Raw genomic sequence first — 12,066 nt, 5'->3', positions numbered from 1 at the left:
AGTAATGAAAAAACTTCTGTTTAATAACCTGTTTCACCACAGTAGTGGATTAGGTACTATTTTATAAGTAGAATGTTCTCATATCAGGTTAAGCGAATGGTTAATGGGTTGATTGGTTCTGTTTTTCCAATCAATAGTGTTAGCCCTATTAAAATGAATAGCTGTTGTGTGAGTTGAAGTATAGAGAGATCAGCCAGAGAAGAACTGGTTGAGCAGAGAGTGATGCTTAGGCTGAGGATCCCAGAGAGCTTGTTTATGACTTGTAACCAAAATAACTGAAATGGGGTGAAAAGCCAGAAAGGATGGAAACAGTGTGGAATATGGCAATGTACTGTTATTAAAAAAAACCAATGTGATACTACTTGTTAGTAGAGATGAGGAATTATATGCAGGACTATATTGTATACATAGGGGTATGGGTTTGCCAATGAATGTTACAGTCTTGTATGTTTAGGTTTGCATTTTTGACATGATTGGAGTTTACATGTAACCCATGTATATTTGAAATAAAACTTTTTTGGGGGATTAAACAGGTTTAGTTTAGGATATAGCAGATGAGTTTAGTCACATAAATTGTTGATATTATTTTTGATAGCATCTTTCAGTTTGATGGATTGGAAGTAAAAATAGTCTGGTATGTTATATTTTTGTTGAAGATGGTCATAGGCCATGAAAAAACCATCACTAAGTCAGCAACCTAAGATGGCCACTCCTCTCAGTTTCCATGCTGGGGGTACAGATGATTATATTTTTACATGAAACATAGGATTGTTTTTTGATTGGGGTGCTAGTGGAGGGTGAAGTGAAATTAAGACTTTTTTCCACCAGGCGGATGAAGTTGTTTTGATGGTGATGTTGACCTTAATGAATTTTGGTACAGTAGTTTCATTCATGAATGGGAACCCACTATTAAAATGAATAGCTGTTGTGTGAGTTGAAGTATAGAGAGATCAGCCAGAGAAGAACTGGTTGAGCAGAGAGTGATGCTTAGGCTGAGGATCCCAGAGAGCTTGTTTATGACCATAATAACTGAACTGAGGAGAAAAGCCAGAAAGGATGGAAACATTATTCATTAATCATTAGTGGAATGTGGCAAGTAAAAATAGTCTGGTATGTTATATTTTTGTTGAAGATGGTCATAGGCCATGACAAAACCATCACTAAGTCAGCAACCTAAGATGGCTACTCCTCTCGGTTTCCATGCTGGGAGTACAGATGATTACATTTTTACATGAAAGGGTGTATGTTTCTATTTAAGGTTTTTAACTTTTCCAATAGAAACTAGAATACATTTACAGCATAATTAAAAGAGGAAAGCCATAGAGGTAGTTGATCTTTGGGAGAATACTCATTTTCAACCTAAAAAAATAATGGTTTGTTCCATTGTTCCAAGTCAACTGTAATGTATTGGAGTAATGGGATATCACATAAAATCCTAGATATTTGATTGAATGATTGATTGATTGATTGATTGGGTTGAATATTTAAAGTGTAAATCCTCAACCCCAGCATCCCGCCTAGGGTTGATGAAAAACAGTATCAAGAGACATGCTGAGGGGTTAGGTATAATCTCATGTCATCTGCATATACATTCAATTTGAGGCGATGGATGCGCAATGTTTGAGCAGAAAACATTTCATACGAATCAAAATGTTACAGTATTTGTTTGCATTAAGAAACACAACACATACTACAGTCACCATAAAGGCAACGATAAAGTAGCTGAAATCCATGACCACCAAACAAACAACGTCCAAGTAGGAAGACTTTATTTGTTAAGTTTATACATTTCAATGCAATTATTTATAGAATTGAACATTTCTGACTTTCACTCCCAGTGGTAGTATCAAGAAAGACACTGCAGCAGTTAGCTATGTAAGCCATGTACACAAAAGATAATGAGCTGAAACCAACACATAGTGTGGGCTGCGCCAATTTTCACAACTCATTTTTCTGCAACCACCACTGGAAAAGTTAGAGATGATATTTTCACATATCAATTCAACGTACGTTTAAACATCAGGAAAAAAAACATTTCTTCACATTAATACATACAATACAAACAGTTAAATAATACAGGGACCAGTCATAGTTTAGCTTTTCTGATTATTATTTACAACATGATAGAGCACAATCCATCTTATCTCTGAAATGCTGCCAAAGTCATTGCTATTCAACAATACTCATTTCCCATATTAATCAGTTGGAAAAAAATAAAAGTTTTATTAAAGCCTATAACAACAATACATATTTGCAGGTGGTCTCATTGAATAACTGAAAGTTAGCTCTGGCCAAATTTTGACTTTTTTTTGCTGTTGCTGTTGTAATTCCTACTCCACCAACTGACATCATGACTACCACCAGGGCAGCTCTAGCTCCATATCTTTCTCTTACCTCAGTATTTACATTAGCATTCAACACCAAGCAGTGTACAATACAAATAAAAATCCTAGCTGCATGTGTAAAACCACACAAACACAATAACACACACACACACACACAGAAACACTGCAGCAGTTACACTATATTCTCTTATAAAACACTATAAATAAACTCTTATTGGGATAAAGTGGTTGAACATGACTTAAATCACGAATACATTCAAATGCAAACTATGTAACAAGCACAAGAAAGGCATGACTATAAGACTACACAGTATTCCAAATGGATTGGCACATTCCTTATTATCGTTATTGTAATATCAAAACAGTTTAATACAATGTTGTAAATGTAGCTGGAAGGCAGAAAGGAGTATCTGGGATCTGTATTTATGTGGCTTATCAGGGGGAGAACCAACATTAAGATGTTTTTAAAGCTTATAAAATAAATAATTGTAATATTAGGAACAAGGAGAGAGAGATAGCATAGATTATGCTAACCAAACTAGCTAACTCCTCAAGGCTCTGACATTGTTGAGTGTGAGTTACAACATTATATCTTATAGTTTATTTATCACTGGTATCATTATCACAGTCCAAAGTGCTTTTTTTGTGGGGGGGGGGGGGGGGGGGGGGGGGGGTGTCAGTCAAACAGAGCAGCAGAACTTCATCTGTTGCTCTGTTTGACTGTTACAAACAGGGAACCTTGTATAGCTCACCATAAAGCTGACAGAACTATGCCAAAGATATGGAAGAACGGAAGACGCTAAAGAGGTCCCTAAATGACAGAGGTGGGAAGTAACAAAGTATTTATACTTTTCCAGGTATGTGTACTTTACTTGAGTATTTATTTTTCTGACGACTTTTTACTTTCACTCCCTACATTTGAATATAAATATCTGTACTCTCTACTCCTTACATTGTCAAAACAGGCTTGTTACTTTCAACCTCTGTGACATTATAAAAAGAAGACATGACGTGCAAATAAGTGACAGGAAACCAATCTTTTTTTTTTCTCCTGGTGTGTGCGCCGCTTTGGAATGAAAGTCCAACAATGTGCGCAGACAGTGCAGGAATATGACCACATGCTGTGCACTGTGCACAGTTTACAGAGGTCCATTATAACAGCAGTGTGTGGCAGTGAGTGAGCCAGTGAGTGAGCCAGTGAGGAGCGATTTACACGAGTAAAAAACATTAACGCGTTATGCTCGGCAGTGGCGATCCTAGAACCTGGGGGGCGATGAAACACTGACAGCCCTAATATTTACATATATGTTCTGTCTGAAATTTGGACTGTGTTCAGTGATTTTTTTTTCTGTGCAGGTTGTTTACAAAAGTTAAAAAAAAGTTTCATTTTGTCGAGTTATCGAAAGAGGTACTGCATATCATTGATAGTAAAAATTCATTTTCACCTTTTACTTTTGTACTAAAGTACATTTCAGAGCCTGTTCTTTCTTACTTTTACTTGAGTAAAGGAGTTGAGTCAGTACTTCTATCTACTTTTACCATAGTCTTTTTTTATTAAGTATCTGTACTTCTACTTAAGTTCAGAATGTGATTACTTTTGGCACCTCTGCTAAATGAGAAGATTAAGAGTGATTGTTGTTGAGTAACACTGTGTTGCTGTTGCTGTTTGTTCTTATGCATGTATTTTGGAGGTATTTTGTTTTTCCTATGCATTCATTGTTTAGCCCTCAGAGCCTAACATTACTGTCAACATTACATTATGTTGTTCCAATGCATTCAGTGCTGAGAGGACCTTGTCATCTTTATCAGATGCCTGCATCTTTATGACATGGCAATTAATATTGTAAATGGAAACTATGGGTGGGCCTAAAATTCTATCATGAAACACAACAGGCTGTCATAAAGTGCTGAAAAGGGAAAACTGACATGGCAATTAATATTGTAAATGGAAACTATGGGTGGGCCTAAAATTCTATCATGAAACACAACAGGCTGTCATAAAGTGCTGAAAAGGGAAAACATACCTCAAACAGGAAAAAGCTGATATTGTTCTGATGACTGAGTAACTCAAGTTTACTTCAGTGTGTCTACTTCAAGGAAATGAGGAGTTATAACTCTGCTTTAGAGAAAATGTAGATTTCATGATGCATATCTGCACATTTCACATAAGGAATGTAGATGGGTCAAACCAACCAAACCCTGCCTCTCCAGAATTTTTCCATTAAGTTTGTAATGTAATAAAGAATGTTAGAAATAGCACTGTAATTATTAGAAGAGATTTTAGTCAAGTTAGGTATTAATGTATGGATAAATCAAGACTGAATCAACATCGTATGTCACCCACCCTAGCTATAACATTTGTATGGTGGTTGTCTGTGACTGTTAAAAATATCAATTAAACAAAGAAAAAGATATATAAATGTGACAATAAGTGTTTGTTTGTTTGTTTTGCTTCAAAAATCTGGTTTAATTTACATGCATACTTTTTATTATGAATTTTGACAGAAACCCAGAAGAAGAAGCCATGAAATGATGGTGATGTCCCAATGGTGAGTAAATTTGCTATAATAAGGGACATTAACACTTCTCAGCTTTTCAATTCCTACCTGATATATCAAACTGTAAAGCTGAGTATCGTTGGCTAAAGCTGCAGGCACATTTACAGAATGTGAAGTATTGATGGAGCAGCAAGGACTGACCAACGCTGCCAATGTTGCATACGTACCACATCACAGTTTTTTCGTGCATCAAAAACAAGTCATGTTTCACACAAATGGCTGTACACATCCATGAGAACACCGCCAATTTCACTGTTCAGATAACTAACTCCAGTTCAAGAAGCCCAAGCAAGAGAAAACGTATCGGATTGGGTGTGTAGCAGGAGGTGTCAGTTAACCCTTTCCTCAACTATATGTGCCTGTTTCTATTCGGTCAGCTCTGAATCAGTGAAAATTGGTATGGGAGAGAAACAAACTAATCCCAGAAGACAAACAAATCCCTCAAAGTTTTGATCCAGATGGCAGGACCCTATACATCGGTCTAATGTCACCTCGTGGTCCTGTTGCACTTCTCTGCAATTCTCCATCTTGATTGCAGTTAAAAAGAACAGTCTGGCATGCTGCAGCTCGTTTAGTCTCACACTCTCCACCTCAGTTTAGAGTTTATCCTCTCAAATGGGGCCCTCCTCCAAGACATTTCAAACGTCCAATTGCTCAGTGCATCCTCTGTTACAACAGTCTAAAGATGATCCTCCTGGTACTCTGATATGTTGTCAGTTTCCATAGCTTTGTCGATGTCAGTTTCGTCTGTAATGTGGGGTTCAATTGTCAACACTTCTTCCCTCTGCAATAGAAACAAACAGAGACAGAGACAGAGAGTTAACCCACAAATAAGTGTAATTGCTGCATTCAGAATTACATTAGTGCTGCATGAAAAAACACACCCTACTCATTCTTTTGAATTGAAGTTGTTGTTTGGGAAAAATAACAGCATAGATTCTCTAGATACCAATGGCAGATAGTAGATTTCTTCAGTTTCTAACCCTCTCTGTAGCCTATTAATCAAGTTTTCAGACATGAATGGTGACTGGGAGAAATTTTGGAAATTTGGCACTAGTCAAACTTCTCTCGACACAAGGCTAAGATTCAATAGTTTAACCTGCCTTAAGGAATATTTCTATGTTAACATTATGTCCAATGTAATGTGAAATGTGTTGTTCGTAGTGTCAAACCCACTGAGAATCAACACTCAACTGTGCAGTTCTATGTAGTTTTTTGCCTGTTTTTACACTTGGAGTTCCAGCTGCACATTGGCATTATAATCACAGGTGTCATTAACCTTCCAGAAAAAACTCAGACAAGTTCACACAAGTCAATTGTACACTACTGTGGCATAATGGGCTCCACTGTCAATCCACACTTGAAGACCAACAGTGACAGACACAGTGTGGCAATATTTAAAAAAGTTAGTCAAGTTTTATTACAATGAATAATCTGAGAAGTCGTCCATGGAAACTATTCAGAAAATGGTAAGCACTGGAAGGTGATTGGATGAGCCATACGTCTATCACGGTCTATCAACGGTTTAGCTTGTGAGGCGACTGGCTTCTCAACATCACACGAGAATCCTCATAGGATGCTGGCTGGTGCCAAACACCAATGGTTTGAAGCCTTACAAGATGGATTCTCACATGACTTTGTGATGCCGCAACCTTGCATATCCAGCTGCCTTGCAAAAGTCCAGCAGCTAGAGACACAGGCATATTATTTCTGATGGTCAAAGATAAAGGACACTGACTCCTGGATTTGGACCTTTCTGGGTGTCTAATGGAGACTTCAATACAGGGTATTACTCACTAGTGAAACAGTGAAAACAGTATTTTTAAAGGCCCTGTTGTTGTTGTATGTAAGCATTGTATGCTTAGTTACCTGTGGTGCATTTCCATTAGACACTGGTGTGTATGTCTGAAAGAGAGATAAATATTGAAAACAGTCATCACAGGGCTTAAGGCAACAGAAGTATAGCAATACTGTGGGTTGAAATTCCCACCAGCAAATCACAGTTGAATTACATACTTGCTTTCCTTTGAAAGGACTATGCAGGTTAAACAATTGGTTAATCTCAGAATTACTTAATGTATTACTGTTAAATCTTGAGGAATGCACTCATCCGAACAGACAGCTGACAGACAAACTTTTCCACTTTAGCACACAAACACAATACTAACGCCTTATAGTCACAAAAGGTCATGACACATAGGAACATTAAATAGAAACAAGATCAAATATAAATACAGTTGTTGGCAAAGGTTAGGGAACCCCTTAAACAGCCTCTCTTGGATATGGAAAAACAAAATCTGCAAACATTAAATGCAAAGTATGTTTTATGTCATTAATTTGAATAATACATAAAAAAAATCATTGTGGAATGTGCACAAGTTTGGGTACGCTAGTTCTGAAGTCTCCGATTATTTTTACAAGGTCTCAGAACTTAATCAGGTCAATTATTGTCATTAGTGAATGTCAGCTGGCGTCGTGTTGCAGCCAGTTGAAGGTTTTGGAATGACTCACAGACCCACTGTCCTGACCCAGACATGCAGATGGAAGGCTGGTCCCGCTCCAGCAAGGACTTACTTCACTAAAAGTGTGTTTATAGGATCTGTCTTTTAAGGCTTTGCTACTGATAAATATGTATTACATTTTAAATCCTGAATGTCAGTAGAAAGAGTGAATCATTTCTATGATACAGCTAAAACCTTTCAAGGCTCGTTGTCCAATTTCTAATAAGAAGGCAAGGTACGGCAGTTTCCCTAAGTAACTATTCAGACAAATCCAGTACATAGATAACATTTGTATTTCACTTAGGACCTGTGGAAAAGTGGGACCCCTTCAATTAGTTTATAGATCCATTTTATTTTTTTTACCATTGCACAAAAAACAGTGAAATATCAATCAAACCCAATTCAAGAAAACATCTGTATTAGAAGTTACAGACTTACTTCAGAGTGAATATTTAACTGAATATTAATGTTTTTGTATGTATAATTGCTACTACGTGCTGTTTCTTAGATGACTTCAACAATACACATGCATTAGAAATATACAATAAAGTGTAATTTTTTCTCGATAGGATTGATAATGATATAATTTGGCGTTATCATTTATCACATGTTTTAAACCTTTAAATATCTAGTGATACATTCAAACATCTGTCTTGTTATTGTATTATCATGTGTTTTATTCTATTTTGTTTTGTTTTTTGTTGATGTGCACCTGCGGAGGCGTCCATAAATAAAGTATTAATATTATCATTATTATAAATGGTGTCATGCATCTTTCTACAGCCTGTCAGGATCACCTATAGAAGGACAGACAAATAAGTGAACAAATGTAACTGTTACCTATAATTTCACATACTTCCTTACATGCAAATAAGTAATAATAATAAAATATGCTATTTAATGTCAAACTGATTAAAAAGTGATGTGAGCAAAACAGTTGTCCCAATCTTTAACTTCACCTCACAACAATTACTTTTTTTAACAGCCAAAATCTTTAACTTAACGTCATACCAGCTTCTCTAAGAGGACTGCTCTATTATGATTATTATTATTATTATTATCGTCATTAGCTATTATTATACAGCTTTGAATGTTGCTGTTGTTGTTATTTCTCTCTCTCTTTTTATATTCTGCCTTATCAGAATATCAACTGCCAAAGAATTATTGTCTAGAGGATTCTAGAGTATGTGTTCCAAATGTACTCGGAAGTCGGAAATTCCAAATCCTAACCCTAACCTAACGCTAACGCTAACCCTAACCTAACCCTAACCCAACGTCCGAGGTAAATGGAATGCGGTATATATCATAGACTAGCATGCAAAATAAAATGCTATTAGAGCTCCACTTACTGAAAGACAGTGAGGTGAAGAACCTTTCAGGGAGTCTACAGTTCAACACACAAGTTATTAATGGCGGTCCGATAATGGCATTAAAAGTCGCCAAAAAAAGCAGCAGGAACATCAGACTCAGCTGGAGCTCTGGTTCATTGCACCATTATCTGAATCAGATGGATAGCCAGCAAGAGGAACCTGAGCCACGTGCCACTAAGAGCCGACACAGCGATTCTGTCCAATCACAAACATGAAGTATTGTCCAATTCTTTCCATAATCTGAAGTGTTGTACAAATGTGTTTTGTGAAATGATGTCTTTTGACCCTCAGGGTCACGGTTATCTATGCATTCATGTTTGCCCAAAACATTGTGTTTTTCCTACATCCTAAAGAGGCGGTCTTTACATATTTTCAATTAATGAAACAAAAACAACTTGTGTCATTTTTAAGGAGGTCCTCAAGCTTTTGCATACAACTGTACTGAGTGACATTACTAGTTACAGAGATTATGTCCACTTCTATGTTTTACCAGATACTAATATCTGAACATTTTCCATAATGGTGGCAAGAATTGGCATTTAATGAGCTGTACTATTTACCATTTTCATGCCACAATCTGTCTGATTTCCTGTTTTCATACAGCCAGTGCATTTAGATGAATTGTCCAAAAAACGTCCATGTTTTAGGATCATACAATAATAATAATCAGATGAAGAGCAATAAATAGTCAATAAGAATAACATGCTTATAATACCATTAGCAGAAACTGCAGGACTCCTTCGAACAGTGTGAATCTGGTTGAAAAATAGCATGCACAATATATTTTTACCATAACTGCAATAGTACCATTGTAGTTGGTGTCTCACTTGGCTGGTCTTCATTGTATGCTCTCTGAAAATAAAATGACACTGAATTAATCTGATGCTGGCAAGAAATATGAGCAATGCGCAAGTGTTCATTTATTCATCAACATTATATTTTTGGTTATATCATGGAATATCATTGGCTATTATACTGATAATAGGTTGTAGGCTATATGGAGAATTGAATTCACACTCACCCTTCGTTCAGACCTCCTCTGGGTGAATTTGTAAAGGGCAAAAGCCACCAAAGCCAGGACAATAACGAGGACCAACACTATCCATGTCACTGGAAAAATGTTTGGTAAAGGAGAGATTGGAGATATGTTTCAATGACAATGCCAAACATAAGAAAACAACAGAAATATATCTTAGTCAAAACCCCAAGTGAAATGACTCTCTTTGACTATTGTCCTTAGAAATACAAATTTACATCCGAAAACAATCTTTGAATCTAGAAAGGAAATTTGAATCTTATTTTTCATTGCCAATCTATCCTTTCTGTACCCAGAGCTAGAAAATATGACTATTTGTATGTACTTGCTCACAGCCAATCAACAAAAGCATTCTTCAATGCTACATGTGATTGGCCCACTGCCATGGCAGCTACAACCTGTCTGCGGGTGGTGAAGTTGTGATGAATTTGAGTTACCACGCTTAGCAGCTCAACAGCCAAGATGCCAACTAAACACTCTAAAGTGTGGCAACACTACACGCCTGTTACACCGGATAAAAGCAAGTACACACAATGTGGAATGGGTATCGAATAAAGTACTCAATTGGTATTGGTATTACTTTTAAGGTACTTGGAATGGTACTGATATTGCCATTTTTGAAACAATACCCAACCCTCCCCAAAATGCATGCAGTACAAGACAGGGGAAGATCACAATCTAACCACTAAGATTTCACAGCGTGACATTCAAATAACAAATGTCTTAATGAACCATGACTGGAACAATTATACTAACCACAGGCATTGACAGTCATCTTTGCTAATCTAACACAAGTCATATATGAAAGGAATTAGGATAGATAGGATAGATATAAAAGGCCAAAGGTCCTTCATCTTGTTAATGTGTAAGGTGAAGTTCTGTTTGTTCAGGAGCAGTTAACAATATGAAATGCAGCCAAGCTATCTATCTATCAAAATGCTAGGGAACCACTTGGTAACAGCCATCAAAGTTAAGCATGCAATAAAATATGACGACTATGTCCTAATCAAATCACAAAATAACATCTGTTATCTTGTAATTATGAGATTGTAATCATGATTATGACATACAATCAATCAGTGATTGTTTTCCTTTTATGAATCAATAGTCAAGGGTTGTTTTCAGGGTTTGTTATACAGCATAGAGAGAAACATGTTACACAAACTTATTCTGATTAAAAAAACGAAACAAAACAAATATTTCCACTGGTGAATTATTATCATTATCTGATTTTAATTACACTTAAGAAGACTAAAATTGTATTTCAGATAGTAGTTAGCTGGACACTTATTTGTGTGATTGGTGTCAAACATGGTGTGATTTAACTCAGAACGGCTTTGTAAAAAAAAACAAAAAAACAAAACACTTACCCTTACTAGCACGGCCTTCTTGCTCATTTCTTTTACCTATGGAAAGATTGAAAAAAAAAAAACAAGTTCAAGTGTAAATTTACAGTGTAAGACAAAGAGACTACTGTGTATTCATTGTTTTCAATGTATTCTCTGTTGTTATAATGCACAGAGGAGAAAGACACAAGACACACATTCCATGACAGCACCAAATTGTACCTAAAGAGACATATACCTTTCTCAGGAGTTAGCGAAGACTCAAACAAAGTGAAATTAGATTAAATACCAGAAGTAGCCAGAAAGACAACGACAGAGACAAACACATACTAATGTACTAATGTTATTCTGTGGCTGCTGGATGTGCAAATCCACCAATTCATTACAACATTTGCATTAACAAGTTGATATGGTGATAATACACTCACTGGCATGTTTATAAGGTAATCCAATTGCTGCAATCCAATACAACAGCTCTCCTATAAATTCTAGAAGGTGATAACTGTACTTTATGTTGTTATTATTGAGGTCATAGTGGGTGATGGTTGTGTATTAGGGTGCATCATATTGAATGGTGTTCCTAATATTTTGTCCACTCCATTAACATACATGAGGGGAGCAAATTATTTTATGAACACCATTCAATATAATTCACCCTAGTACACCACCTCAATAATACACATAAACTAGAATGATCACTTTTTTGATAATATCAACAAAAACTGATTGAAACTGAATGCTTTATTATAATAATTATTAAATGTAGAAGTTATGGCAGAACTGTAGTATTGGATTGAATTAGATTGCACAGCTGTACCTACTAAAAAGGCCAGTGAGTGTACTTACAGTTTGTTGTGCAGCACCCATGTACAACCACCACCTCCCCCCTGAAGAAAACAAGTAAGATAAG

The 12,066-nt window shown here is 36.3% G+C and overlaps 1 long non-coding RNA gene across 1 annotated transcript; it reads right to left on the bottom strand.

Annotated features, from left to right (window-relative positions):
* Positions 1–4,777: 4,777 nt before the first annotated feature.
* Positions 4,778–9,841, bottom strand: LOC128378972 (uncharacterized). The gene is made up of 4 exons (XR_008323377.1): positions 9,796–9,841; positions 9,582–9,626; positions 6,773–6,808; positions 4,778–5,687 (listed from the first exon to the last, which is right to left on the bottom strand). It is a non-coding gene; the product is annotated as an uncharacterized LOC128378972 (long non-coding RNA).
* Between the last annotated feature and the right edge of the window lie 2,225 nt (positions 9,842–12,066).

The sequence above is a fragment of the Scomber japonicus genome, chromosome 18 (genome assembly GCF_027409825.1).
Source record: "Scomber japonicus isolate fScoJap1 chromosome 18, fScoJap1.pri, whole genome shotgun sequence".
NCBI lineage: Eukaryota > Metazoa > Chordata > Actinopteri > Scombriformes > Scombridae > Scomber > Scomber japonicus.
Note: the sequence above shows the minus strand (reverse complement) of the source record. Positions and strands in the feature narration are given on the sequence as shown.